The 25,439-nt window shown below is 41.1% G+C and overlaps 1 long non-coding RNA gene across 1 annotated transcript; it reads right to left on the reverse strand.

The window, feature by feature from the left end:
• Positions 1-19,548: 19,548 nt before the first annotated feature.
• LOC124159618 lies at positions 19,549-24,066 on the reverse strand. Its single transcript, XR_006864987.1, has 2 exons — positions 24,028-24,066; positions 19,549-19,804 (listed from the first exon to the last, which is right to left on the reverse strand). It is a non-coding gene; the product is annotated as an uncharacterized LOC124159618 (long non-coding RNA).
• Between the last annotated feature and the right edge of the window lie 1,373 nt (positions 24,067-25,439).

Raw genomic sequence — 25,439 nt, forward strand, 5'->3', positions numbered from 1 at the left:
GCCGTACATAACTTAGCCTCATCCAGGTACATCGCCTTCATCCGTGGCTACTTACAGCTCTCCGGACGTGTCGCTTTATGGACCATAATTCATTGAGGCTCCCTTCTATTGCCCGACGGTGAGAATGGAATGATGAGAAACTTCACTTAGCGCCCCCCATCACTCGTCGTTGACAATACACGATACGCCTCGCGCCCGCCACTACGCGGATATGATGGCAGATTACGACCTCGCGCCTATTAAGAAAGGTTATTCATGAGTCTTGAGTCTTTAACTGTGCTTTGACGGCGAAATGCGTCTAATTCGTGTCATGCTCAGTGGCATGGAAAGTAGTCGCTATGGTCCGTTTTTTCACTACGACACGAAATTGTGATTCATGAAAATAATTATGCAAATGCAAAAATAATTATGCAAAGTAACGAAAAAAATACATTCTCTACTGATCCATTCTCCCGTAATTTTAAAATGATAAACGAATTTTTTTTCCGCCTACCTCTCATTATTTGGGTTTCGTTAGTAGTTTCTGTTAATTAATATCTTCATAGAGAACCGCTCATTGAAGAGAAGAAACGCTTAAGAAATTGTGAACAACGACAAACTACTAACTAACTACGAAGTGGAAATAAGGTAGATGAGATGCAGTGTCGGTAAAGTCATCAACTTATCCTCGTAAGAAGGATAACTCCGTCAATATTTCGTCGCGAGTGACTCGAGAAATAGGCGATGGATTCCGAAGATAAGAAAAGTGCGGGTTGTCTTTATTTTTGTAACTATCACAATAAAAAATAATTAACATAATCGACTTAATACATTAATACGATTAAAAAATAATAATAATTGTTGAAAGAGCCTATTGATAAGAAATATGGAGGAATGCTATTTTGTGCATGGTGGTGAACGAATGCTATGAGGCTCTTGGAATTTTCTTTTATGTGTCTGATTGATTTTTTGTCGTGCCATTGTGTCTGCCGCTCCCGGAATTCATTCACAGGAGCGCCGAAAATCCTATCGGGAAGTAAGTAATGCTCGGAGACAAAAAAAGGAGTCTCGAGAATCCGTTTTAGTTGAGATGATGCATTTTTTAGTGCAAGACGAAGGTACGTTTGCTTTGTGTTTTTGTGGAAACTTATTTTCAGTATGAATTGGTAGCTCGCATAGTGACATGTGTGATTTTTTAAATAATAATAATAGGAAATTAGCCTATTTTTGTGTCCTACAAGTCTCGCGAAATGTGTCTCTTAAACTTCGATGTTTTTCTCAAAGAGGCGAGTTTCACTCAAGGGAAACAAAAGCGCTTATTCGTTTGTTCCAAATTCGATATCAATGTGCATCACAGGTAATATCGATCGGTTCATATTTTTATCTTTCACATCTTAAGTAATACTGATTTATGTCTGGTCTCTAGGAATCATTATGTTTGAGGTCATAAGGCATGGTATGTTGTTTATTTTGTCTTCCATCATTTCAAACTGAAGGTTTCAATTTTTTTGTGATTGCTTATTCTCATTCCATTTTTGTATCTTTTTTTGCTTTTGCTGGAAAATGTTGCCATTATTGCGTCTAGTGGAGTGAAATTCTCTAATAGCAGTCCCTCTGCAATGGTTCGCGAATCATCTTTGTGGAAAGTCGAGTTCATGGTTAAATAGTTGCAATAAACTTGGTAAATCCCGCGCAATTATTTTGTCTCTCTCGCATTCTTGTGTCACTTTCCATGTGTAATTCCCGCGGCAAATACTAAGATGGTATGGAAGTTGTGAAGTTTGCTCAAAATGTGCATTTTAAGTATTAATGCGTTAATCAATGATGGGTTTTTTCTATAATTATTTTTGTTTAAATTAGTTACGACTAGTATTTAACAGTATTGAGAACGTATTCTGGTGTCAAGTTGTGAAGATCGAGTTTAATAATATGCTTAACTGTTTCTCGCAATTTTACCATTTATAAAAAAAGGTATGTCATTCGCCGCGACCATTATCCCCCACATAAGATTCTTACGATCCTCTTCCCCCCCTCCCCGCCCTAAAAACGGCTGAATTAATTAATGTGCACCCCCCCTATCGAGCCACCCTCCTGTTTCCCCGCACCATGTCCTCATCCAGGTGGAAATGGGCGTGGCAGTTGCCGCCCTCCTTCATGTCGTGTGTATCGTTCGTTGGCTCATGTTTGTTTTGGCGCTCGCGTATCATATTCCCGACGGCGAGTGGTCGGATGGATCGAAATGGAAGCGCCTAACCTTGCTCTAATGAGGCCGTGCGGCAAAATGGAACGGATGTCTCTGCTAATAATCTTCGCGTGGCGCCTCCCACCTCGCGTTTACGCTCCCATTGTGACGTTGAGTCCCGGTTGACAAGTTTAGGAGAGTGGGGGAGGGGGATCGTGCTTACCGGCATGGTGGCCATCGGTCATCGACTGTGTGGACATAGAGTTTCAAATTACTGATAATGGGGTGAATATCGTGGGATAACTTCGCGAATTCGGGATTTAAATATAACCATGGATATAGATAAACCCTTTACCCACAACCCTTTGGGTAATAAAGTCAGTTTAAATGTATATATACCAAATACCCTATATTGAGCCGGTTTTATAGGCATTTAGCGGGGGGCGTTAGGAGACCATCCGCTTACAAATAAAGGCAATGAAGGTACGTTTTGGAAATGTTACTATTGAGTACCATCCAGAGTACGTTCAAATCTTTTATTGCTCGGTGACAAACGATTTCCTTTAATATACCTAAACTTACCTTACCCACTGGCATAACAGCCCTGAAAGAGTCTGTGCCACTTCGGTCACTTCTCTTCAGGGGTTCCTCTCGACAGCATGGTAATCTCACCATCTCATCACTCCTATTTCAGTCAGGTTTTCTTCCATATCATGCAACCACCTCCTACGCTAAATCCTTATCATTAGATAGCCATTTTATCGTAATACTTGTATCATCGCGTCCGCAGTCGAAGAAAGTATCGCTTCACACCGTTTAGTAACGTATAACAATATTTTTTCATTCATTGATTTTCTGAGTATCGACTCGCCATTCATCGGACGCGTTTGAATCGTCTTTCCTGTTGCAAGAATTTTAGGTGCTCGTCATTTATACGGATCCTTTTGCTGAAATTATAATTATTCGTGCCCGATTACAGGCTACGGTGTAAGACGTCAAGGGCTAGTGATAAAGGTCAAACGCGATGCGACAACTGGAGGAAGGATAATGCCTTAAATGGCCTTTATGTATGGCCTTTAGAAAAGATTTTTATATGAGATGTAAATCAGCAGCAACATTGTATTGACTTGGCCATGTGCACTTGAAGCCACAGAAGAGGGAGGGATTAATGAAAACAGGGCTACGTCATGGGGATGAGATAATTTAATTGAGGGGAATGGAATGGCTCTTTTTGAACGGTATGCCATGTTTAATATCAAATTTAACTCATCCTTTTCTATCCTATTCCTGAGAAATTTAGTGAACTTACTCATAAGTAAATTTGTGTGAACTTACTCATACGATACTAGTGTGGAAAGAAAATATCATAATTCCTAATGGTAAGTCTTGTAATAGATGCTATACCAGGATCGACGGCTATGGATCATTTTGACCAATGACTGGTTATCAATCAAAACCTCACATTGACGTCAGCTTTTCACTCTATTTTCTTCTTCTGCACTCCGGGGATATTTATTTGCGGGTACAATAATAATTTAGAATACATATAGAACAGTTTTAGCAACTTCTCTATTCCATTTCGATGCTACTCTTCGATATAAGCATGGGCTTCGTAGGTCGCCTAAATCGCAATAAGTGTCATAATTCTTTGGTTCAACTGAAATTGTATTAGTACCAGAAGTATGGTTGACAGTAGGTTACATTTCCTCTGAGGCCTAATTCACTCTGCATCGCGAAAATATGCCAAAGAATTGGTCATTTTGCTAACAAGAATGAGCATCAAACATGAACGACATTGGCGAAGTAGTCCACAGTAGTACACAGTGGTGCGATGCATGGAAGTTAGAATTTAATTTGAAAAAGTGCGTCGTAATGAATTTCTGGAAGAAGAATAACTCCCTACAACGTAGCTATATAATTCGGGGTACCCAATTAGAGACTGTTAAATCCAAGAAATATCTTAGAGTTCAACTCAATAATGATCTATCGTGGAATAAACATATTCGAGAGATAACCGGTCTAGCTAATCGTAAAATGGGTTTTGTTAAAAGAATATTGGGAAAGTGCGGCGACAATGTGAGAGAAATTAGCTACTTTTCCCTCGTTAGACCACATTTGGAATACGCTGCCAGTGTTTGGGACCCTCATGAAAAAGCTTAATAACAGAGTTAGAACGCGTGCAAAGAAGAGCTGCCAGGTATGTGAAAGGTCGTTACGATAGTCTTGTTAGTGTAACTGACCTCTTATATAAACTCGGATGGGTATCTCTGTCGGACCGTAGATTGAAATATAGACTAAACCTTTTAGATAAATTCAAAAGCAGTGTCTTTTCTGAGGAAGTTGACCATATCTTGCGGACGCCAACATACTACGGAAGATCAGATCATATGAATAAAATAAGTGAGATAGATTGTAGAACAGATAGATTCAGAATGTCATTTTTTCCACGAACAATAAGAGATTATAACGGCAGAGATAGAACTCATAAATAGATTGCATGACTTGTGGTGTAGCCAACTAACCTATTTAAAACTTAATGCATGTTTCTCAAATTTATTATTATTTCAAACTGCATATAGTAGGATAATTTGTTAGTATGCGTGACTTTTTTGTAATGTTGGTGTGCATGTGGGAGTCCAATTGCATGCTGCATGCTGGCGATTGATCACCCCCTGCCAATCACCCTAGAGGTGGCTCGCAGGGTATTATGTAGATGTAGATACGCTATCAGAATATTTGCCGGCGGAGCGGAAGCTTGGCAACACTGTTATCCATAAGGCCCGTACTGTGAACTAAATGTGGAACGCTCTTTAGTAACGAGGAAGTCCTAAGAAGAGTAGGAGAGAAGAGAAGCCTCATGAAAACCTTAATAAGAAGACGGAACAACCTTATAGGCCACATCTTGAGACATAATGGCCGGATGAAGACAATCGTCGAAGGACAAGTGGAAGGCAAGAATGGATAAGGAAGACCTCGAACAAAATATATGGAACAAGTAAAGAGAGATGTGAAAGAGAAGAAATACGTAGGTGTGAAATGATCAGCTGATAGGAAAACTGAGTGGATAGCTGCGTCAAACCAATCCAAGGATTGTTGACCAGTGATGATGTTGATTAGCTTAATAAAATCTTGCAATGCAAGCAATAGCTAAACGTGATAATTATCGTAGCATTCAGTATCTTCTCTCGTCCATTTATCCTTTTTTTATTTACTCTTATAATTGAATTTGGTTTAAAAAATTTACTGTGAATATCAGAAGTTATATACTATGTGTTCCACACGAATTCATCAGTTATTTTCAGCCTACAGCCGAAAATTAGTTGCAGTCGTCGCAAAGTTGCTTGACGTGAGTCGTATTTTTAATTTGCCGCACCGTGATTAATCATCTATTTCATCCAAAAAATGCATTTTCCGGTTTTATATTCAACAAATAATTTTCGCTCATAGGTGGGAACGGCTTTTCCCGGCTGTCAGTAGGGAAAATATTGAGTGTCCTTCGACGAATTTCCCGTAAGGAACCATGCATATCTGCTACACCCGAGGTAAAGGAATATGGAGGTTGAGGGGATATGGAAGCACGTAAAGTTGGGCAAACGGCGGAGAGGGGAAGGTTTTGCGCTGCGGGGTTATGCTGGTGGCAGGGAGGTAGAGGGTGGTAGGCGGAGGACTCGGAGGGGAAGGGCGGTGGGGGGCGGATAAGCGCGGGAGTGGAGGGCGGACCAAGAGGTTCTCGGAGGAGGCCTCGCCTCGCCTCGCCGGAATTTCTGTTTATTTATGAGTCACTAGCCCCAGCCTTTTGGCTGTCTCCAGTGGGTTTCTTCAGGGTTCACGTCTACTGTTTATATTTTCATTGATATTTCAGTGTTTCTACTTATTTTTGTTCATGGGGAGGGGATGTGGTCAGGGATTAGGGCAGAGAGAGGCGTGCGATGTCTAAAGTGAAGATCTGGGGTATATTCCCAGAGATCAATTATTTTTTCGTTTCCTGTGCGTATGAGAGACCTTTTGAATATGGGAAGGTTTGCTTTCAATTCAGTTAATAGCGGAGTTATTTTGAGGTCTTTCCTCAGATCTTTGTTTCGTATGTACCATGGGGCACCCACGATCTTCCGTAGTAGTACATTTTCTGTTTTTTGTAGTCTTGATAGGTGGGTTTTTGAAGCCATTAGCCAGACTGGGGAAGCATAAGATAGGAGTGGTTTTAGCATGGTTTTGTACAGAAGGCATTTAGTTTTTAGCGATAATTTCGACCTTTTTTGGAGCAGTGGCCCAAGCGCTGCTGCAGCGGCTTTGGTTTTTCCGATGGTATTGTTGATATGGTGGTTCCAGATCAGCTTTCTGTCGAGGGTTACACCTAGGAATTTAGATGTTTCTTGCCTTCTGATTTCTTTGGTCCCGTAATATATGGGATTTCCGGTGCCCGCTTTTGGGCGCCTGCTAAAGGTCATGTGAATACATTTGGTAGGATTTGCCGTCAGCTTCCACGAGTCTGCCCAGTCTTCGTATGCGTCTATTTGTCGTTGAAGCAAGTCAGATGTTGTTCGCGGGTTTGAACCTTGAGCTATGAAGGTGGTGTCGTCTGCGTAAAGAAAAGCCTCGTTGCCGGGAATTAAGGGAAGGTCATTTACATACATGTTGAATAGGGTGGGGGATAGGATGGCGCCTTGCGGGACGCCGGAGGTAATAGGAAGGGTAATAGAAGAGGCTGTATTGAATTTAACGTAGAAGGTTCTGTCTGTGGTGAAGGATTTGATTATTTTTTGCAGGTACATTGGGATGGGGAAGGATGAGATTTTTAAGATGAGGCCCAAGGTCCAAACCCGGTCGAACGCAGCTTCTAGATCAAGAAAGACTGCCTGAGTGATGAGTCGGGCGTTGAAACCATTTGCAATTTTCTCAGTTAGTCGCAGGATCTGGTGTGTTGTGGATGTTTTTGGTTGGAAGCCTGTTTGCTCTGGCCTGATGCTATGTTCTAGGGATAGGTGGTGTTTGAGGCGGTTGTGGATTAGAGTTTCAAACAGTTTGGAAAGAGTGCAGAGGAGAGAAATAGGTCTGTAGGAGGAAGGATTCGTTGCAGGTTTTTGAGGTTTAGGCAGCATGATAACTTTAGCGCGCTTCCATGCTGTTGGGAAATAGGAGATGTGAAAAAGGAAGTTGTAGAATGTGGCAAGAAAGGAAAAGGCAGAGGCTGGAAGGTTTTTTAGTAGCTTATTCGATATAGCATCAGGGCCAGGCGCAGATTTCCTTTTGAGTCCTTTGACTACTTCGATGATCTCGTGGTCGCAGGTGAGAGCTGGCTGGTCGTTTGGACAGTAGCTTAGGCTCATCCAATGTGCTTCTGCTTCTTCTTCAAGCTCGGATTCTAGGGTGTTTGTGAATCGCGCCTCGAGCATGTCCGAGAAGAGATTTGCTTTTTCGTAGTCTGTTGAGGCAGTTGTGTCTCCGGATTTAAGAGGTGGAGTCTGGTTGAGGGGGTTTTTTAAGGCTCTGGCCATCTTCCAGATTGAGTTGTCCTCCGTGGAAAGGGAGGCGACTTTTTTATCCCAACGGTTTTGGCGGTGGTTTTTCAGGAGGCGATTGACTTTGTTTCGCTGTATCTTGAAGTGGTCGTGGTTTTCCTTTGTTCTGATTGCTTGCCACAGTTTCCTGGCTTTGTTTCTGTTTTTAATGGCTTGGAGGATTTCTAGTGGAAGAGCATCCGGATTTTTGTCTTCTGGGATGGAAAATTTGGAAGCGTCGGCGCAGTCGCGGATTGTTGCCGTGAGCTGTTCAACGCAGGCGTCGGCATCAGTGCGGGTGGAGAGCGGAAGTTTTTCGAGCTTGTAGATATTATCAGCAACCAGACGGTTGAATTTATTAAGGTTGATGCCAGTTCTCGGGATTGGAATACGGGCGGATGCGGAGCAGTTTATACAGTAGAGGAGTGGAAGGTGATCGGAGGCAGATGAGTCCAGAGTGATGGGGTTTTCTATTGCAGGGAGGTTGGTTGTGAGAGCTAGGTCGAGGATGTCAGCGGAGCCATGGACGGAATAGTGGGTGAAGGTAGATGGGGTGAGAACTTTGGCATTTCTTTCTTCGGCAATGAAATGAATTTTTCTACCAGCGGCGTTGGTGGTTGAAGCTCCCCAGCTGGTATGCTTCGCGTTTAAGTCGCCACCGGCGAAGGTTCTTCCTGTTAATGTTTCTGTTATAAATTTGAGGTCATTCATATTGATCTTTTTGGGGGGATAGTAGAAGCTCCAAAAGTTTATGCTACCAATGTTGGTTCCGACGGTTACGCCGATTGCTTCCAAGGATTCCAATTCTGGGAATGGAATTTGGCTGAAGATAAGGCAGGTTTTGATTAAAATTAATACGCCACCGCCTTGTTTTTCTTCGCGGTCGCGACGAAGTTGGTGATACCCGGGGGTGTAGATTCTTTTCTTGTTATTTAGCCATGTTTCTTGGATGATTGCAATATCAATTACATGTTCATGTAGAATGTTCATAAGTTCCTCTGTTTTTGATCCAATTCCATTCATATTCCATTGCAGTGCTCTTAGTTGAATGGCCTTGCGTTTATCCATCATTGATGAATAACAGCGCTGCCTGGATGATTTCTTCAAGTAGTATGTCTGTCTTGGATTTTTCCGATGGAGTTATTAATTTTTTGACAAGGTTAGTTAGCCAGGAGAACAGTTTCGATTTGATAGAAGGAGTGAAGAAGGAGGCAATTGTTTCTTGAAGAGAAGGTTGAGAGGTCGGTTGTGGTGGAGCAGGGGGTTGTGGTTGTGGCTGAATGGGAGAGGTGGCTTTGACTGCGTATGGAAGGGGAGGAACTCACCGGGGACGGCTTCGCACTCCCACTAGCGCCTCAGTCTGTGCCGGCGGCTTCCAGCAAGAGCAAGCATTCGGCGTCCGCGAACGTCACGCGCCGACGTATTGTTGTTATTTTTGTTCTCGCGGCGTGGTTCTTTTTTTTCGTTGGGTCCCCGTGTTGGGCGCGGAAGTGTTAGAGGCTACTGTGCCACGTGGCAGGAGAGCACCACTACTAAGTGTTTCTAGTGTTGCTTTGTGATTCAGCGACAAGGACCCCCCACTAGCCTGAGCGGACGGAGTATCGCGGGACGAGTGGTTTTCTCGTGCTGTCATTACTGTGATTTTCCTCCTAGACCAACAGATGGAAGATTGCAGTCGAAACGACGGGGAAGAGATAGTTGAAGAGGTAGTTGGACACTGTCAGCCCCGTCGTTTGGCCCACTTGATGCTATTCCGGTGAGTTTCTTCTCTTTTTGGGGTTCTTCATGGATGACGGATCTGAAGTTGACTCTGCGGACGTTTTTGGAGTTGGGAAATTCCCATTTGGGCCGGGTGATTGAGTAACGTCCGAATCTAATGAAAGGGTCGCAACAAATGGAGTACGATAGCAGCTTAAAGAAATGCGAATTTAAATAAAAATTACAGAGTGCGTTATACGTAGATTTTGATGGGTAAAATTTTCAACTGCCCGTTAATTTACGAAATTTCGAGTTAAATTAATATTTTTAATTTCTAGAAACGTTTATTTTATGTCGCCTTAGTTGCGTGGTTTTATTGCAAGTGAAATTATTTCCCGCTTTTTCTCGATTATTACTCCGGAAGTTCACATCTATTGTCATCTTATGCCGTTATTTATTGTATTGTGATGAAGTTCCTATTAGGTAGAAGATGAAGCCTTTTAGGCAGTAGAGAATAAACTTATAACATCTTACCTTTTATCCTATTTCATTGTTTGCTCATTCATTAAATTTCCTTATGGCAGGTTCCATAGCTTTCAGGAGACCCCTATGACTAAAAAAGCGATTTTGATAGTTTTAAGAGGTAGTGAGTTGACACTTCAAATATATGTTGTTACTTAAAAGCATGCTTCCTTCTAAGTTCTAATAAATTCTATGACCTCCGTACCGTATTTACTTGAGGATCGAGGGTGGTTCACACAAATGACTGGCGTTGAATGTCCTAGCAAGCTCCATGCGGTGGAAAATAACAGGTGACCGTGGTATTAAATGTTGGTGGACCCTTTCAAGTGGAGAAAACTCGTGGAACTGCCGGACTACCTGTTTTATCCAAATTTTGGACTTGTTCCGCGAACTCGTTGAAAATGAGTTGCCATTTATAACCTTTCCACCTCTTTCAGCTCTCTTCTCGATGACTGATCTCCACTAGTCTCTCCACTAATCGATTCTCCTCTGCTCCAATAAATTGGGAGCGCAATTATCCACAAAATCTAGTTTTATTCAACTTACGTTCTTCCCTATTGGAGCAACGGTTCTGTTGCCACTAATCCTTAAATAATTTTCTCTGCGTTATCTTTATCTCTTGATCTGTAACTCTAGGTGATCCAATAATCATCTTGGGTGGTATCTCAAGATATGTCGAAATCTCTTGTACTGAGAGTAATTTTATCTGTAGCGCTCGAGCGCTACTTGGCTGAATTGAGTAAAAAAGGTGGTTGATTTATGTTAGTTGTTTGAAAAGAAATCCACATGTTTTTGTGATTTCATTCATTTGAGTCTTTTCGATCTTGATTCATTTGAGTCTTTTCGATCTTGATTCATTTGAGTCTTTTCGATCTTGATTCATTTGAGTCTTTTCGATCTTGATTCATTTGAGTCTTTTCGATCATAGTGATTGAATCAATTGATTGAATCACTTATGTGACTCGAGTCAAAATGATTGAATCACTAAAATGATCGACTTTGCCCATCACTAGTGGTAAGTGCCGTAATCATTAGGTGGCGTATTTTGACATTTGAAACCTACGTCCTCTTTCTTAAACCATAACAAAATGTTTTTTTCAATTAATTTTATTAAAGAGTAAATAATAGCATGACTTGCCTATTTTTGTACCTATTTTTATACAAATAAATCAGATTGCACCAGTGTAATAGGAAGGTCGGTTATTATCAATAGATTTCTTCTCTAACACAATGCAAGATAATCGTGGGTGGATATTTTCTAAACGCTTCCGATCTAAATTCTTTCTGCTCGACTGTGTTTTTTTTTCTTTCAATTCTCACTCTCCGTCACTCGCCAGAAACCCCTTCTGGTACACCCGGTTGTTTTATCTTTCAAGTGTTCATGCCTCGGAGACCTTCTTGAGGGGAGAGACAAGACGTTCCCTTAATCGAAGCCGCTTTCGCGAGAGGGCGTTTTTTTGTTTATTTGCCCCGCGAGTAATGCGTTTTGAAAGTGATCTTTCGTCAATCATTGATGCTTTCTACAGTTTTGAGAGGGGCATACCTCATAAGTGGAGAGAAAAGAAGAGTTTTACTGAGGGCGCGGTAGGATTGTTAACGGAGAAGAGAGGGAATCGGGAGAAAGAAACTATTCATCCGATATCTATTTGCCTTTCGACAATCGCCACACATCCTACTTTTCATAAATTAAAAATACCCATGAAGTAATATACCGTAGAAGGGATGCTTAACAGGTGTCACATGTGATTGAATGTATTCTTCTGTTGTTTATTTCACTGCATTGAACATGTTTGTAAGGAAATTTGAAATAATTTTTTGCAGCGCAACACATAATACGTAGTCATAATGCTCACATTAATGGAAGAAGATTTAGTTTCGGAAAAATAATTTGAGTTCGTATAATTGATTTTAAACATTTATCGAAAACAATGGTTCATATTATTCTACGCTTTATTGACAATAGCTCATTTTTTACAAAGAGCTGTTGACAACAGAAACACACTTGACATATTCTCCTAGGATATGTATGTCGTGTGTTTTCAAGTTCATCAACCCTTTTTCGTATTGTGTGTGGTTTTTATTGTGTTGTAAATATGTTTTTTAATTGAACGTATGAAAAATTCTCTCTGCTTTATCGCTCAAGACATCATCATAAATGCTTTTCGGTTCAAGAAATGATGAACCTTCTCAGAATTTGGGAAGTGTTATGGAAATGGCAGTGTACTAACATTCTGTTGTAAAAATCCATTAAACGTCGAATTAAAATTTTTATTCAAAAATCTGTTGCAACTACTGAATGGTATCCGTTTTATTGCATCTTGAATATACTCCAAAAACTTCTTCTGCTGCCTATTTTATTTCTTCTTCAATGCAGATTCTTTGCTATTTTTCCCGAAAAAAGCCCTATTAAGTGCGCGGAGAACTGATTTTCCAACAGAATGCGATGCTCGGTACGATGACGGTACGTGGGGACATTTCGCCGGCATTGGAAAGACTCGCCTAGCCGACTACATTCATTCCCGTATTATAGTGTTTTGTCCTATGTCCGCTATCAAGTTTACGACGTCAATAAAAAAAACGGATAACGAAATTAATATTCGCATGTGACCCAAGGAAATAAACGCGTGGTAGATCGTGCGTAGGGCTGAGAATTTAAGCAGAATATTTTCCATCTTATGCGAATTCTTGGTTTTTATGCGTTAATTACAGTGCGTGTTTTATAATTAGCGTTTAATGGATCCGCTGTGCTGCCAAGTGGCAAAATGGTAGCAAGAAGGCGGTATAAGCTACAAAAAAAAGATTTCAGTTAGATAATAGGGGCTCTTATGGGGTTTTATGTGTAAATGAATATTAATGGTCTTCCTGGTTTCTCGGATATCGACGAGAATTCAACCATGGACATAGTTTCTAAATTCTATTAATTTCCTTGATAGGTATTGGATATTTAACTGCTTTAAAATATTTTGCGGTACACTTAATATGTGTGATGAAAAATTAAGGGCTTTGATAATTTTTCAGATAGTGCAAAGAAAGGTACTACCTCCCGAGCCATATTTTTTTAGAGTTAACCTCGTAATGCTAAGTCCGGACTGAGCCCTGACATCGCCGCTGTAGTCAAGACATGCGTCCCGTCGCATAGTGGGTGAATATCTAAAAAAAACTGGCCCAAACCTCTATTGCCCTATGTTCTAGTAATAATTGCAAGCCTTGACGCAAATTGGGACTTAAATATACAAAATACTTATTTAGGGTGATATAAGGCATATATGCGAAAAAAATAAAGGTAAGTATGCGGGTCTCATGCACCCTAAGGGTCATCTAAAAACCTTTCAGTCTTGTAAGTTTATGTGTTATCACGATTAACTACATAAATTGAAGCATGGCAGCTCATAGATAAAAAGAAAATTATCGATAAATGTAAAATTTTCCATGAAGAATACTTTAATAGTATGCATTTGATGTATTTCATCGTAATACTTATATTTTAAAAAATGACAGTTTTTTTGTTTTATCCGCTCACCAAGGGAAGTAACTCTGGTATTTTTTGCTAAAAACTCAAGTTTTAGGGTGAAAATTTGCCGTCAGTTTCTGAATTTTTTCATTCAATACTCATGATGGACATAAATTAAGATCGATAGCTGTGAATGAGCTTCTAGGTGTTCTAGAACAATGATGCGCTACTTTTGGATCGATTGATAAAAGTTAAATTCCAGCTTCATGCCAGCGTTTTTTCATTTTTACCCGTTGTTAATCGAGTCTATTCTTGAAATATTAAATCGGTGCAAGTGAGTGATTACTTCTTTCATGTTTCTATAAACGCACTGCCTTCATTAGAAAAAATAATTCCAGCACATGGCTCACGAATCGTGGTGCCTTATTTTATGGTGAGTGTGCTCTCTTTTTTACTTTTATTTTCTACATATATTTATGAACATCTTTTTAGTCACTTTTTTGTAGTTTTTTTGTCACTCCCGCCAACTGGCAAAAAATATTCATGGAATGAATGGTTGAGGCTGGAACTTTGTGGAAGTCCATTGTAGGACGTGCAGTAAATATACTTTTAACTTTTCCACATAAATCATTAAAAATTAGTTTGTAGGTTTTGCTGTGCTACAGAATCATCAGGATTCATGCTGAAGTGCATTGAAAGACGTTGACTCATTTTAAAATAGATATTTTAAGAAAAAGTGCACAGTATCTTTACTTCATATCCTACATATAATACCTACCTATTTAGCCTACTGGAAGGTTCGCATTTTTCTGTAACTTTTCTTTTAAAAAATTCCTCATTGAACCCTCAACCCGGCATTGTTAGTCATTCAGTTTTCCATACTCGTTCCCGATTAAGTAATCGTTCGCCCATCAATGTGCTGCTTCTCTCTCGCTACCCAACCCGACCTCTCCGCTCTCCTCTCCGTCATTCCCCTTTCCGGGAACACCAACATTCCGACCCGCTCGGCGCGCTCCACATTACCTTTTACTGCTACATTCGCTACTTTTCGCTTGGGCTATTGCACCTGTAGTTTGACTCCTGCCTCGCTATCCCGATCGCCCCCGCGTCCGTCCTCGTCGGCTCTTGTCGGCGTACTGACGAGAGGTGCAGGCTACCTCATGTGCCAACCTTCCAAGTTTTTACCGACCCTACAACATCAGTTAAGTGGGGCTCGTGGGTGTCTACATACTTTGGAAAACGATAGTACATCTTAAAATATGGTTCTAAGGTGTTCTAAAACTTTTTCTATGTTTTTTTTTGCTATTTTGTGAATTTGGAGGTGGGGAATAATAATAATAATAAAATGCCTTTATTCGGGCGAGGTTGAGACTGGAAAGTCCCCTCTTCCACCTAACCCCTCGATAACGTCAATGCAAGCATATTATAAAATATTAGACAAACGTTTACAGTACCAAGAATATACACTGTTTGTGAAATGTCAAAAAATATAAACAACTATATGTGAAATTTTTGTGTAAAAAAGATTTAAGTTGGTGGGAAAAAAATGAGGATAGGGGTGTAATATCCTTTAGCGAAAAAACCCACTGCAGGAAAACGCCCACACAAGAAGGGGGGCGTGAAAAACCTGCGAAAACCTACTGAGTGAAAGCTAATGTCATGTTACATGCAAAATACAACATAGTTCATGAGATACATAGGATACACAAATATTACACAAGCAATTAAGATATAACATATAACATGTATATATATACAAGCATTCAGTGATGCATATCACTTTGTCGCAGGTGCTGCTCAGTGTCATGTATACCTACTTGTTGTGAGGTGAAAAGTGCTTTGTGTAGCCTCCTCTTAAAAGATGCCAATGATGATGAGTTCCTAATTGAAAGGTTAAGATTATTCCATTCCCTACATGCAGTAACGGTAAATGATTTGTTGTAAATGACAGTTCGGTAATGAGGTATAAAAAGATTGTGATTCCCTCTTGTGTTAGTCATATGGACAGTGTCAAGACTCCTGAATTCGCAAAATAGGTAAGGAGGTGTTTTTGTGTTTAGAATTTGATATAGGAGAGAAAGAGTATGCAGCCGGCGTCGAGAGTCAAGTTTCAGCCATGACAGTTTATTAATATAATCGGTTATATGGTCCGATAATTGTAAGTTAAATATGAATCTAATGCATCTGTTCATGGAACGTTGAAGCTTAAGACTAAGTTCTTGAGAAAGGTCCTGGTAGGCAATGTCAGAATAGTCAAATAAAGGTAATATAAAATTAGATACTAATTGCGCTTTAAGGGATGTAGGGATGACATATTTAAATTTTAATAGGGGATAAAGTGATTGATTAACAGATTTAGTGATTTTATTTACATGTGATGCCCAAGAGAGATTTTGATCAATAATTAATCCTAAGTTTCTGACTTCATCGCAAAAAGAAATTGGGGAATCGGCGATACGTAAATTTGGCAGTTTATCCCTCTGCACACTCGCTAAAATTCTTGGGTAACCAATTAGTATTTCTTGAGATTTATTAGGATTTATGCATAGGAAGTTATTATTGCACCATTCTTGGAGGTATGCTAAGTCATCATTGATAGACATCAAGCTATTGCTTAAATTATTGACTGTGGAATGCAAATAGATTTGTAGATCGTCTGCATAGAGGTGATACTTGCAATTTAGTCCTGATGAGCAATCATTGATGTAAAGTGAGAATAGAAGTGGACCGAGGATGGAGCCTTGTGGGGCTCCTCTAGTAAGGTGGATCCAAGAGGATTCCAAATTATTAGCAATTACTTTCTGTTTCCGATCAGAGAGATAAGAAGTAATCCATTTAACAACAGAAGGAGAAAACCCCATGCAATGGATTTTAGCTGCAAGAATGTCTTTGTCTAACGAGTCAAAGGCTTTACTAAAGTCTAGCAGTACGAGTGCTGTGATCTCTTTCTTGTCCATGGAGCGTCGCATATCATCCGTTATTTTAACTAAAGCAGTGGTAGTACTATGTCCGTGCCGAAAGCCAGATTGATAATCATTGAGTATTTTATTTTGCTTAAGAAAGGTAGTGATTTGTTCGTGAACAAGTTTTTCTAGAGCCTTAGAAATGATTGAAAGAAAAGAAATTGGGCGAAAAGTTAATTGATCTTGAGTGTTTCCTTTTTTTGGTATGGGTTTAATTAGGGCAGATTTCCATTGAATGGGAAAATGATCTTGTGATAGTGACGAGTTGAAAATGTTGGTGAGGTATGGTAGAATTAATGGGAGTAATGATTTAATGAATTCAAGGGGAATACCATCTGAGCCTTGAGCTTTAGACTTGATGCACTTAAACGCAGAGTGTACTTGCATTTGAGTCACAGGTTTCCAAGTAAGCTTCTTAGTATGGTTATGTGTCGCGGCTGATTTGATGGAGTATGTTTGTATGACTCGCTCCTTGTCCTCATTTGGAATTTCATTTGGTGGCTGTGAAAATGTTTGATTTAATCTATCAAGGGATACATTCGTTGGGCTGGGAATGTTCTTGCTTTTACCTATGCCGATTGAGTTAAGTTGCTTCCAGAGAATGGTTGGTGAATTTTTAGATTTAGTAGCAGTTTGAAAAAATTTAATTTTTGCATTCGTTACTAGCTGCTTCGTTTTATTTCCGAGACCTTTGTACCTGTTGAATGCATTGATATCATTTGTTCTCTTAAAAATTCTAAAGGCTAAGTCTCGGGCTGACATTGATTGTTTAATTTCCGCATTCAACCAAGGTGCATTTGGTTTAGAGATACGTACCAATTTCTCCGGGGCAAATTTATCCAAAAGATACGTTAGAAGATTATTTAAAATTTCAACTTTGTCCTCAACCTTTTCAACGAATTCAATAGAGGACCATGGTAGTGTACATGCTGCACTAAGCAAATCATCGTTATGTCGCATCCCGACGCCTTCGCCAGGACGTAATGACAATCGCGAGTCGCAAGAGTCGAGTGGCTGCCTCCTGACTCGCGGGTGTGGTTGAGAATCGGGGAAAATGAATAAAATTCCCGCTGGATACTAGTGAGGTTATTTATTGAAAGTAAAATACAGGTCCCCTCTAATTAGTCCAGCTCGTCGAGACGCCGGAAAACCCGGCCCGGCCGTCTACTCTCTCTGGAGAGAACTGGCGACACATCCTCCTCTGGCGTAGATTGTGTCCCAATCGCACCTCCCCCCACTCTCGACTTGCCCCCCAAAAGGCCAAAAGGCTCTGCTTCTCATACAGCCGTCATGATATTGATAACAGACCACAAGCAGGGCCATGTGGGGGTGCACAACACCTCCCCCCCTTACCAGAGAGAATCTTCCACACGATTCTCTCGACAAACTGCACACATGCCAAGCAGATATACATACATGTTACACACAAAAAAAAAACATGAATGCTGGAGTCACTGATACAATAGTGAAAAAAAAATACACACATTTAAAGCACTAACGTTTTCCCGATTGTGGCGTATTGCTACCACCCGTTCTCGATACTAATTGCTGGCTTGAACCCGGAAGGGGTACCAGCGGTAGATTTACCGTATCAGATGGTGGACTTTGATGCATTGGTTCTGTAGATGTATGCACCTTACTAACAATTTTTGGCTTAAAAATTATACATAAATCTTTACATTCACGGCGTCCCCTGTCATCTGAATACGGTATCAACCTTTTAAAACAACATTTACAACAACAACAATAAATCATTACAAGTAATATGAGAATCAAAGATACATAAGTAAATGTAGAAAGTTTCTTGTGCTCATAGATGTGAGCTTGGTCCCAACTCTCTTTTTCAATTAATTGCTCCACCTCCGAGACCTTTACACTAGCATATTTTAAGTCATCCAAATGCCGAATCAAAGGCGAAAACGGCAAGTTTAATTTTAATCTCGCAAAAGATACTAAATCCTCCTCCGATAGACAGCAATCAAAGGTCAATGAAAGAGGAGGTATTACATCATCCTTGGAATTATTATATTTAAGGTTTATATCACCCTGGAGAATAGCACCAGTGCTATAACCTTTGCAATAGTCATTAAACATTAATTTTCCTGTGCCACTTATGGTAACGTCGTAAGGGTCATCACTCTTACATAGCACGGTGACCTTTTCAGGTCCTGGAGAAACAAATAACCACTCCCTCGATCCTAAACGAGTCCAGAATGTTTTTTCTAACGACACAATTCTTCGATCACAATTTAATGGTATTGAGGAAGCTGATAGAAGCAACTGAGTTTCACAATCATCAAGCACGTGCACAAGTCTTAGTGGGCATGTTTGCTTACACAATCGTGCATTTGCACTCACCAATTTACAATCAGCAAAATCTTCTCTGGAAAGTTTTGTTACATATCTCCCACTTTTATCTAGCAGCAGATACTCGCTCTCCGGCTGGATAAAAATAAACTTCATTGACGTGCCGTTAATCTTAATAGGTAAAGGTATTACATGGTACACATTAAATCTTACTAAGTTACTCAAAGGAATTGAAATAACATATCCCAAAACGTGATTAGATAGAAATACATCCAGCTCTAGCATTTTGAGAAGTTTACTTCGGTAAGCCACACTTTGAGGGAAAGGTAGGGTTAGGTCTTTAGGAATGTCTGCCTTATGCTTGTCAAACATAGTCATTATTTCTTCTGGGCTAATAATTTGTGGCTGCAGCACTCCCTTTTGCGCGTTTATTAGTGAGTCTATCACAACATTATACTGATAGGAGAGTTCTCCGATGGCTTGACTTAACTGTTGGACATGTTCGTTCCCTGATAAGACCAAAATAATATACTTTGTATGATCAATCAGCTCTCCCGTTGTTTTATCAATATAATTTTCTAACCTTCTCAATCCTTCAGAAAGTATTTTCTCATTTCCCTCGACGTCTATTAATGACTGATTGACAGCTGAAATAGTGGATTTCATGAGAGTTACTTGTTTCTTCACAATAGTTAGAAGGTCCTTATTTTCAGCTTCCAGGTTACCTATTTGCCCTGTATAGTACAATGCATCTGCGTCATCCAGGGTCCCAAAAAGAACTTTACTTACTTCCCCTATAAAATTAAAAAGGCCTCTTCTTCGCCTATCAGGAGATCTCGAACGGGAAGTTAACTGCTCCATTATGTCCTTTAGTTTATAAATTCTATTCAAATCATTTCTCAGTCCATGAAACGTAGTTCGGCACCCAGTCAGATGAATCCACGAAGCATTCTGATATTTCCTGCAGAAGTCTTCAGTTAACGAAGCATAAGTATTTACTACGGCCAAGTTTCCTTCCAGTTGAGTGACATTTACGTAGGTGACTAATTTCCATTCACTACTATACATTTCCGCCTCTCCTTGTGAATCGTAATACAGCCCAGGTGATTGTTTGTACTCTTCTATTCTGTGGTCTTCCCCCTTTCCGATGGTCGCGAGACTCAAACAGAGGAAGATGCAGGCTCCCATCTCCATTTTTAGGATCCTGCGGAAGATTAGAAGAATATCTTTAGCCGGTTGGCATGGACTTTCACCTCCGACCCCCTTCTCCTCCTTATCGTAACATTCACTCCGTCCACCCCTGTGACATCATACGGACCGATCCACTGAGAAGATAATTTCTTTGAACGCCCCCTTCTAACGGCTTCGTCATGCAACAGGACCCTATCACCCACTTTAAATATCTCCAAGTGAGTAGTCCTGTCGTAAATTTCCTTACTTCTTTGTTTTGCTTTTAGTAAGACTTCTCGGGCCCTCATGTGACTACTTTGCATCCTATCCCGCAATTCCTTCACGTAGTCGTCATACGTGTACGAGGGAACTGAGGGGTCCTTTTGCAATATTCCTGGGAGGTTAGCCTTTCTCCCGAACATCAACTCATCCCGTTGAGAATCCCGTTGCGCAATGCGGTGTAGTGTTATACACAAAAATGGCGTACTTCACCCACTCTGTCCAATTTGTCTGGTCATCCGAGATGAAATGACGTAAAAACTCTATCAGAGTTCTGTGACTTCGCTCTAGTGCTCCGTTCGATTCTGGATGGTACGCTGAGGTCTTCAACTTTTTTATTCCTAGTAATCGGCATGTATTACTGAATATTTCGCTTAGAAAATTAGTGCCTTGGTCAGTTAAAATTGTTTGAGGAACACCGTACTTCAAGATGACATTATCCACAAACGCTCTTGCCACTGTGGTTGCATCCTGTTCTTTTACTGGGATTGCTTCCATAAACTTTGACAGCTCGTCTTGAAAAGTGAGCAAATACCTACTTCCGTCATCTGTAACGGGTAGGGGTCCCACGATGTCGAGGCTACATTTTTCAAACACGCATTCAGGCGTAGTGGTTATCTCCAACGGCATCTTAGTTTTCCTCCTAGTGATTTTATTTTTTTGGCAACTCTCGCATCTTTGAATGTATTCTTCTATGTCCTTTTTCATTCCTTTCCAAGCATGATACTGCTTGATTCGTTTGTACGTCTTATTCATTCCTGTGTGTCCCCCAAGAGGTGAGTCATGATATTGCTTCAATATTTCTCTTTTTCTTTCCTCGCATGGATTGGCAACACCATCCGTCTTCTCTTCAGCATCCAAAGAGTAAATTCTACTTAACGCGTCAGCTTTAGCATTCTCCGATCCCTTCTTGTATACCACATCGAAATCGTATTCCGCCAATTTGATTCTCCATTTCATCAACCGAGAGCTCGGGTCCTTTACATTGAATACCCAAGTCAGCGGCTTATGATCTGTGACTACGGTGAATCTTTTGCCGTAAAGATAAGGACGGAAGTACTTAACTCCCCATACGATGGCTAGCATTTCCTTCTCCGTCGCGGAGTAATTTACCTCAGCTTTACCGAGCGTACGGCTTGCATAAGCCACGGGCGGATCCTGCCCAATGATGTCTTGAGATAATATAGCCCCCAACGCGTAATTGCTCGCGTCGGTCGTGAGAATGAATGGGCGTGAAAAATCTGGGTATTGAAGAACTGGCTCCGTAATCAAAAGATTTTTCAGTTTTTTAAAAGCATCTTCTTGCTCGTCCTTCCATTCATACTCTGCATCCTTTTTCAATAAATCATGTAGAGGTTTAGCTATCAGTCCAAACCCCGGTATGAAGCGGCGATAATACCCCGCCAATCCAAGAAATTCCTTCAGCCTTTTTACTTTATCCGGCCTGGGGAAATTTTTCACCTTCTCCACAGTCGAGGGATTTGGTTTGACCCCCGTCTCTGAAATCACATGCCCCAAGTAGTTCACTTCCTTGCGAAGAAACTCACATTTTTCCGGCTGCAATTTCAAGTTGTGTTCCCTTAGCCTTTGGAACACTTCTCTCAGGCGCTGATTGTGCGTAACTAGGCTATCTCCATGCACAACTATATCATCAAGGTAAACATAACAGTGTAACCCTTGTAAACCACTCAATACCGTATTCATAAGACGCTGAAAAGTAGAAGGAGCTCCTTTAAGACCCATCGGCACTCTTTGAAACTCATAGTGAGCTCCTAAGGCACTAAACGCCGTTTTAAATTGGTCCTTCCGATCCAACGGGATTTGGTAGAACCCACTTGCCAAATCTAATGTGCTAAAATATCGTGCCTTTCCCAATTGATCCAAAATGTCTGTAATATTTGGCAATGGATAGGCATCGCCCACCGATTCTTCATTTAATTTTCTGAAATCCACCACTATTCTCCACTTTTTATCTCCCGTAACGTCAGCTTTCTTCGGTATAACGAGTATTGGGGAGTTCCATGCACTTTTACTGGGAACAATTATCCCCTCTTCAAGCATTTTCTCCATCTGCCTTTTTACCTCTTCCTTTTGAGATTCAGGGAGTCGGTAGGGTCGAGTATTAATGGCTCCTCTTAAATTGGGAGTGGGAATCTCGTGACTCAACGTCTTAGTGTGCGATAACTTGTCTCCAGGCAAATAAAACAAATCTGCGAATTCTTCGCACAATTCAGTGATCACTCTCTTTTCTAGATCACACAGATGCTCTTGCCTTAAGCAACTCCGTAAAACTTCTTTCCTTGACAAATTATTTTCAACATTGCATTGAATTTCTTTCATATCAGTATCCACAGATTCCAACTCAACAGGGGAAATCTCTACCTCTTGTTCCTCATCGCTGATATTCAAAATGCTTCCAATGCACTCTCCCATCTTCCCCTCCGTCAAAGCTGATGCTAAGAAGACACCCTCTTTTATCTCTTTCTTGTTTATCACTCCCACCCCCGTGGATGCAGTAGGAATTTTTACTCGCACTTCACTTCGGGAGGGTATAGATATTTTTCTAATCTCCTTAGTTACGTCTTCCATGGATTCTTTTGAGTCAAAGTCCATGAGTAGGCCTCTCATGTAGACCTTTTTTTGTGTACAATAAATCACTGCGCCAAGATCATTCAGGAAGTCCCTACCGAGAATTCCATCTACTTCAAGACGAACATCGGCTCCCTCTATCAAATGAAAACCATGTTGCATCTCCTTCCCTTTCGCCTCCAATAATATAGCCGCTTTCCCTTTTGTCTTGATGGGCTTATCAGTAATGCCTCTTAATAGCAAGTACTCCTCCGGCCAACACCTGGTTTCCCCCTTCAAGGACTCCATTTTAATAATACTCACATCTGCACCGGTATCAATTAGAAGACGCAAGATGCCTCGTTTGCTCTCTCGACTCTGGAAGGTTATCGTATCGGCTACGTCACAGCGACTCGGCCCTTTCGACAATTTTCTTACTTCCGACAGACGAAAGCTCTTATCTCCTTTCCCATTCAGCGACCGCGAGTTATCATCCATAATTTGACGCGGCTGTGGCGATCCATTTTCGGAGGATTTCGCTCTTGGTCTGCGACAGTCTCTTGAAAAATGGCCTAATCGCCCGCAGTTAAAACATTTCACACTTTCTACCTTTTTTTATCTCCTTCTCTTTCATGTTTACCTTCCCTTTAAGGTAGCATTTTTGCGCTGAATGCCCAGGCTTGCCGCAATTTTCACATTTAAAATATCCTTTCATATTCCCTCTTTCTTTCAGTGACAATATGGCACTCTCCTCTTCTAGGGCGACTTCTACCGCAGCAGGCAATAGTATAACTTCTCCCTTACTCCTCACAATTGTTTGTATGCGCTCATTAGCCAGCCCTTGAACAAAGCAAGCTTTCGCGAGATGGTTAACTAAGGCTAAAGCGCCGGCGATCTCTTCCTCTTGAGATACTCGTCTGGCCGCTTCCCTCAATTCCGTTTGCATAGAATCTATGCGATTACCCCAACTTGCAATGCTCTCCGTCGGACCTTGCTTGGAGTTAAACATTGCGCATGCGTAATAGTCTAGGGTACGTCTTGTAGCATAGTTTTCTTCTAAAATAGCTCTCACTTGGGGCCACGTGTGAGCGTGATCTCTGACGAGAATTTTTGAACGAGCATCCCCCGTTATCCGAGCCTTCACGAACTTTAATAATTTGTCATGATCGATCGGATTTACTAACTCGAACACAACGTCCACGTTTTCTAAAAACTCCCGGAGTTCTTTCTTGTTCCCGTCGAATGGCTTATTAACAATCTTTATGGCTTCCGAAATACTGCAGAACGTTCCGCGGCTATCAAGGCCTTCTGAGCTAGTCATCGTTGTGACGGACATTATGACAATTAGCAGACAAACTTAGTAAGGGCGATACAAAGGGCAGAGGAAAGGAATGAGGGTGGCTTACTTACAGTAAAGCCGACTTCTCCTTTGTACCCTCTCTCAGCGCAGCTTCCTCTCTAGACGAACCGCTGCGATGAGGTGATGCCGAAATCTCAGGGGTGGCGGCGACTAGTCGGTAGAGCCTCCCCTCTCAGCGCCTGATGTCCTCTGCTTCTCAGTGAGGCTCTTCGGTGGCCTTCTCAGGTCTCCCTCAGCGCCTGATGTCCTCTGCTTCTCAGTGAGGCTCTTCGGTGGCCTTCTCAGGTCTCCACACTGCGGCCACGACGACGATTCTCGAAAAACCCCACACCTGACACCAGTTTTAATGTCGCATCCCGACGCCTTCGCCAGGACGTAATGACAATCGCGAGTCGCAAGAGTCGAGTGGCTGCCTCCTGACTCGCGGGTGTGGTTGAGAATCGGGGAAAATGAATAAAATTCCCGCTGGATACTAGTGAGGTTATTTATTGAAAGTAAAATACAGGTCCCCTCTAATTAGTCCAGCTCGTCGAGACGCCGGAAAACCCGGCCCGGCCGTCTACTCTCTCTGGAGAGAACTGGCGACACATCCTCCTCTGGCGTAGATTGTGTCCCAATCGCACCTCCCCCCACTCTCGACTTGCCCCCCAAAAGGCCAAAAGGCTCTGCTTCTCATACAGCCGTCATGATATTGATAACAGACCACAAGCAGGGCCATGTGGGGGTGCACAACAGTTATTTATCTTTTTTAAGTTGCGATGAGGAATTATAGTCTGCTTTGCTTTCGGCATTTTAATAGAGTAAGCAAGAAATATTAGATCATGGGAAGAGATACCAGGGACAGGAAACTGACCGTGAGTGAGAATTTTTTCTTTGTTTGCAGTTACTGCCAAATCAATCCAAGTTGAAGAAGTTTTCGTCGTATTAGTTGCATTTAATGGTAGTATTTTAAGATTGTAGCCATATAACATTGCTTGGAGATAATTTTTATCACGGGAGTTTGCATTAAAATTAGAATTGAAGTCACCTGTCAGTATTATATGTTCGAATACGGTTGTGTAATTTGATAATACATTATCCAAATCTGATAAATGCCCAGTTTTTGGTGGTCTATAGACTGAACCAATAAGAATTTTAGTTGTATTAATTTTAACTTCTAAGAAAATATATTCTGGTCTTTTAGCATAAATAGGATCACTTTTGCAAATTACCTTGCATTTCAGATCATTTCTCACGAACACTCCTACGCCTCCGCCGCCTTTATTAACACGATCATTGCGATAAAGGCTATATCCTGGGATGTCAAAGGCATTAGTGGGCATTGAAGGTTTCAGCCAGGTTTCAGGGAAGAGGGGTTGCAACCCCAAAATCCCCCTGTTTGCGCCTATGATTGGAATGAATGGTCTACAAATGCTTTTGCCACCTAGGGAGGACCCATAGAGTTGCCTTTTTTTGTTTGATA

The sequence above is a fragment of the Ischnura elegans genome, chromosome 5 (assembly GCF_921293095.1).
Source record: "Ischnura elegans chromosome 5, ioIscEleg1.1, whole genome shotgun sequence".
NCBI lineage: Eukaryota > Metazoa > Arthropoda > Insecta > Odonata > Coenagrionidae > Ischnura > Ischnura elegans.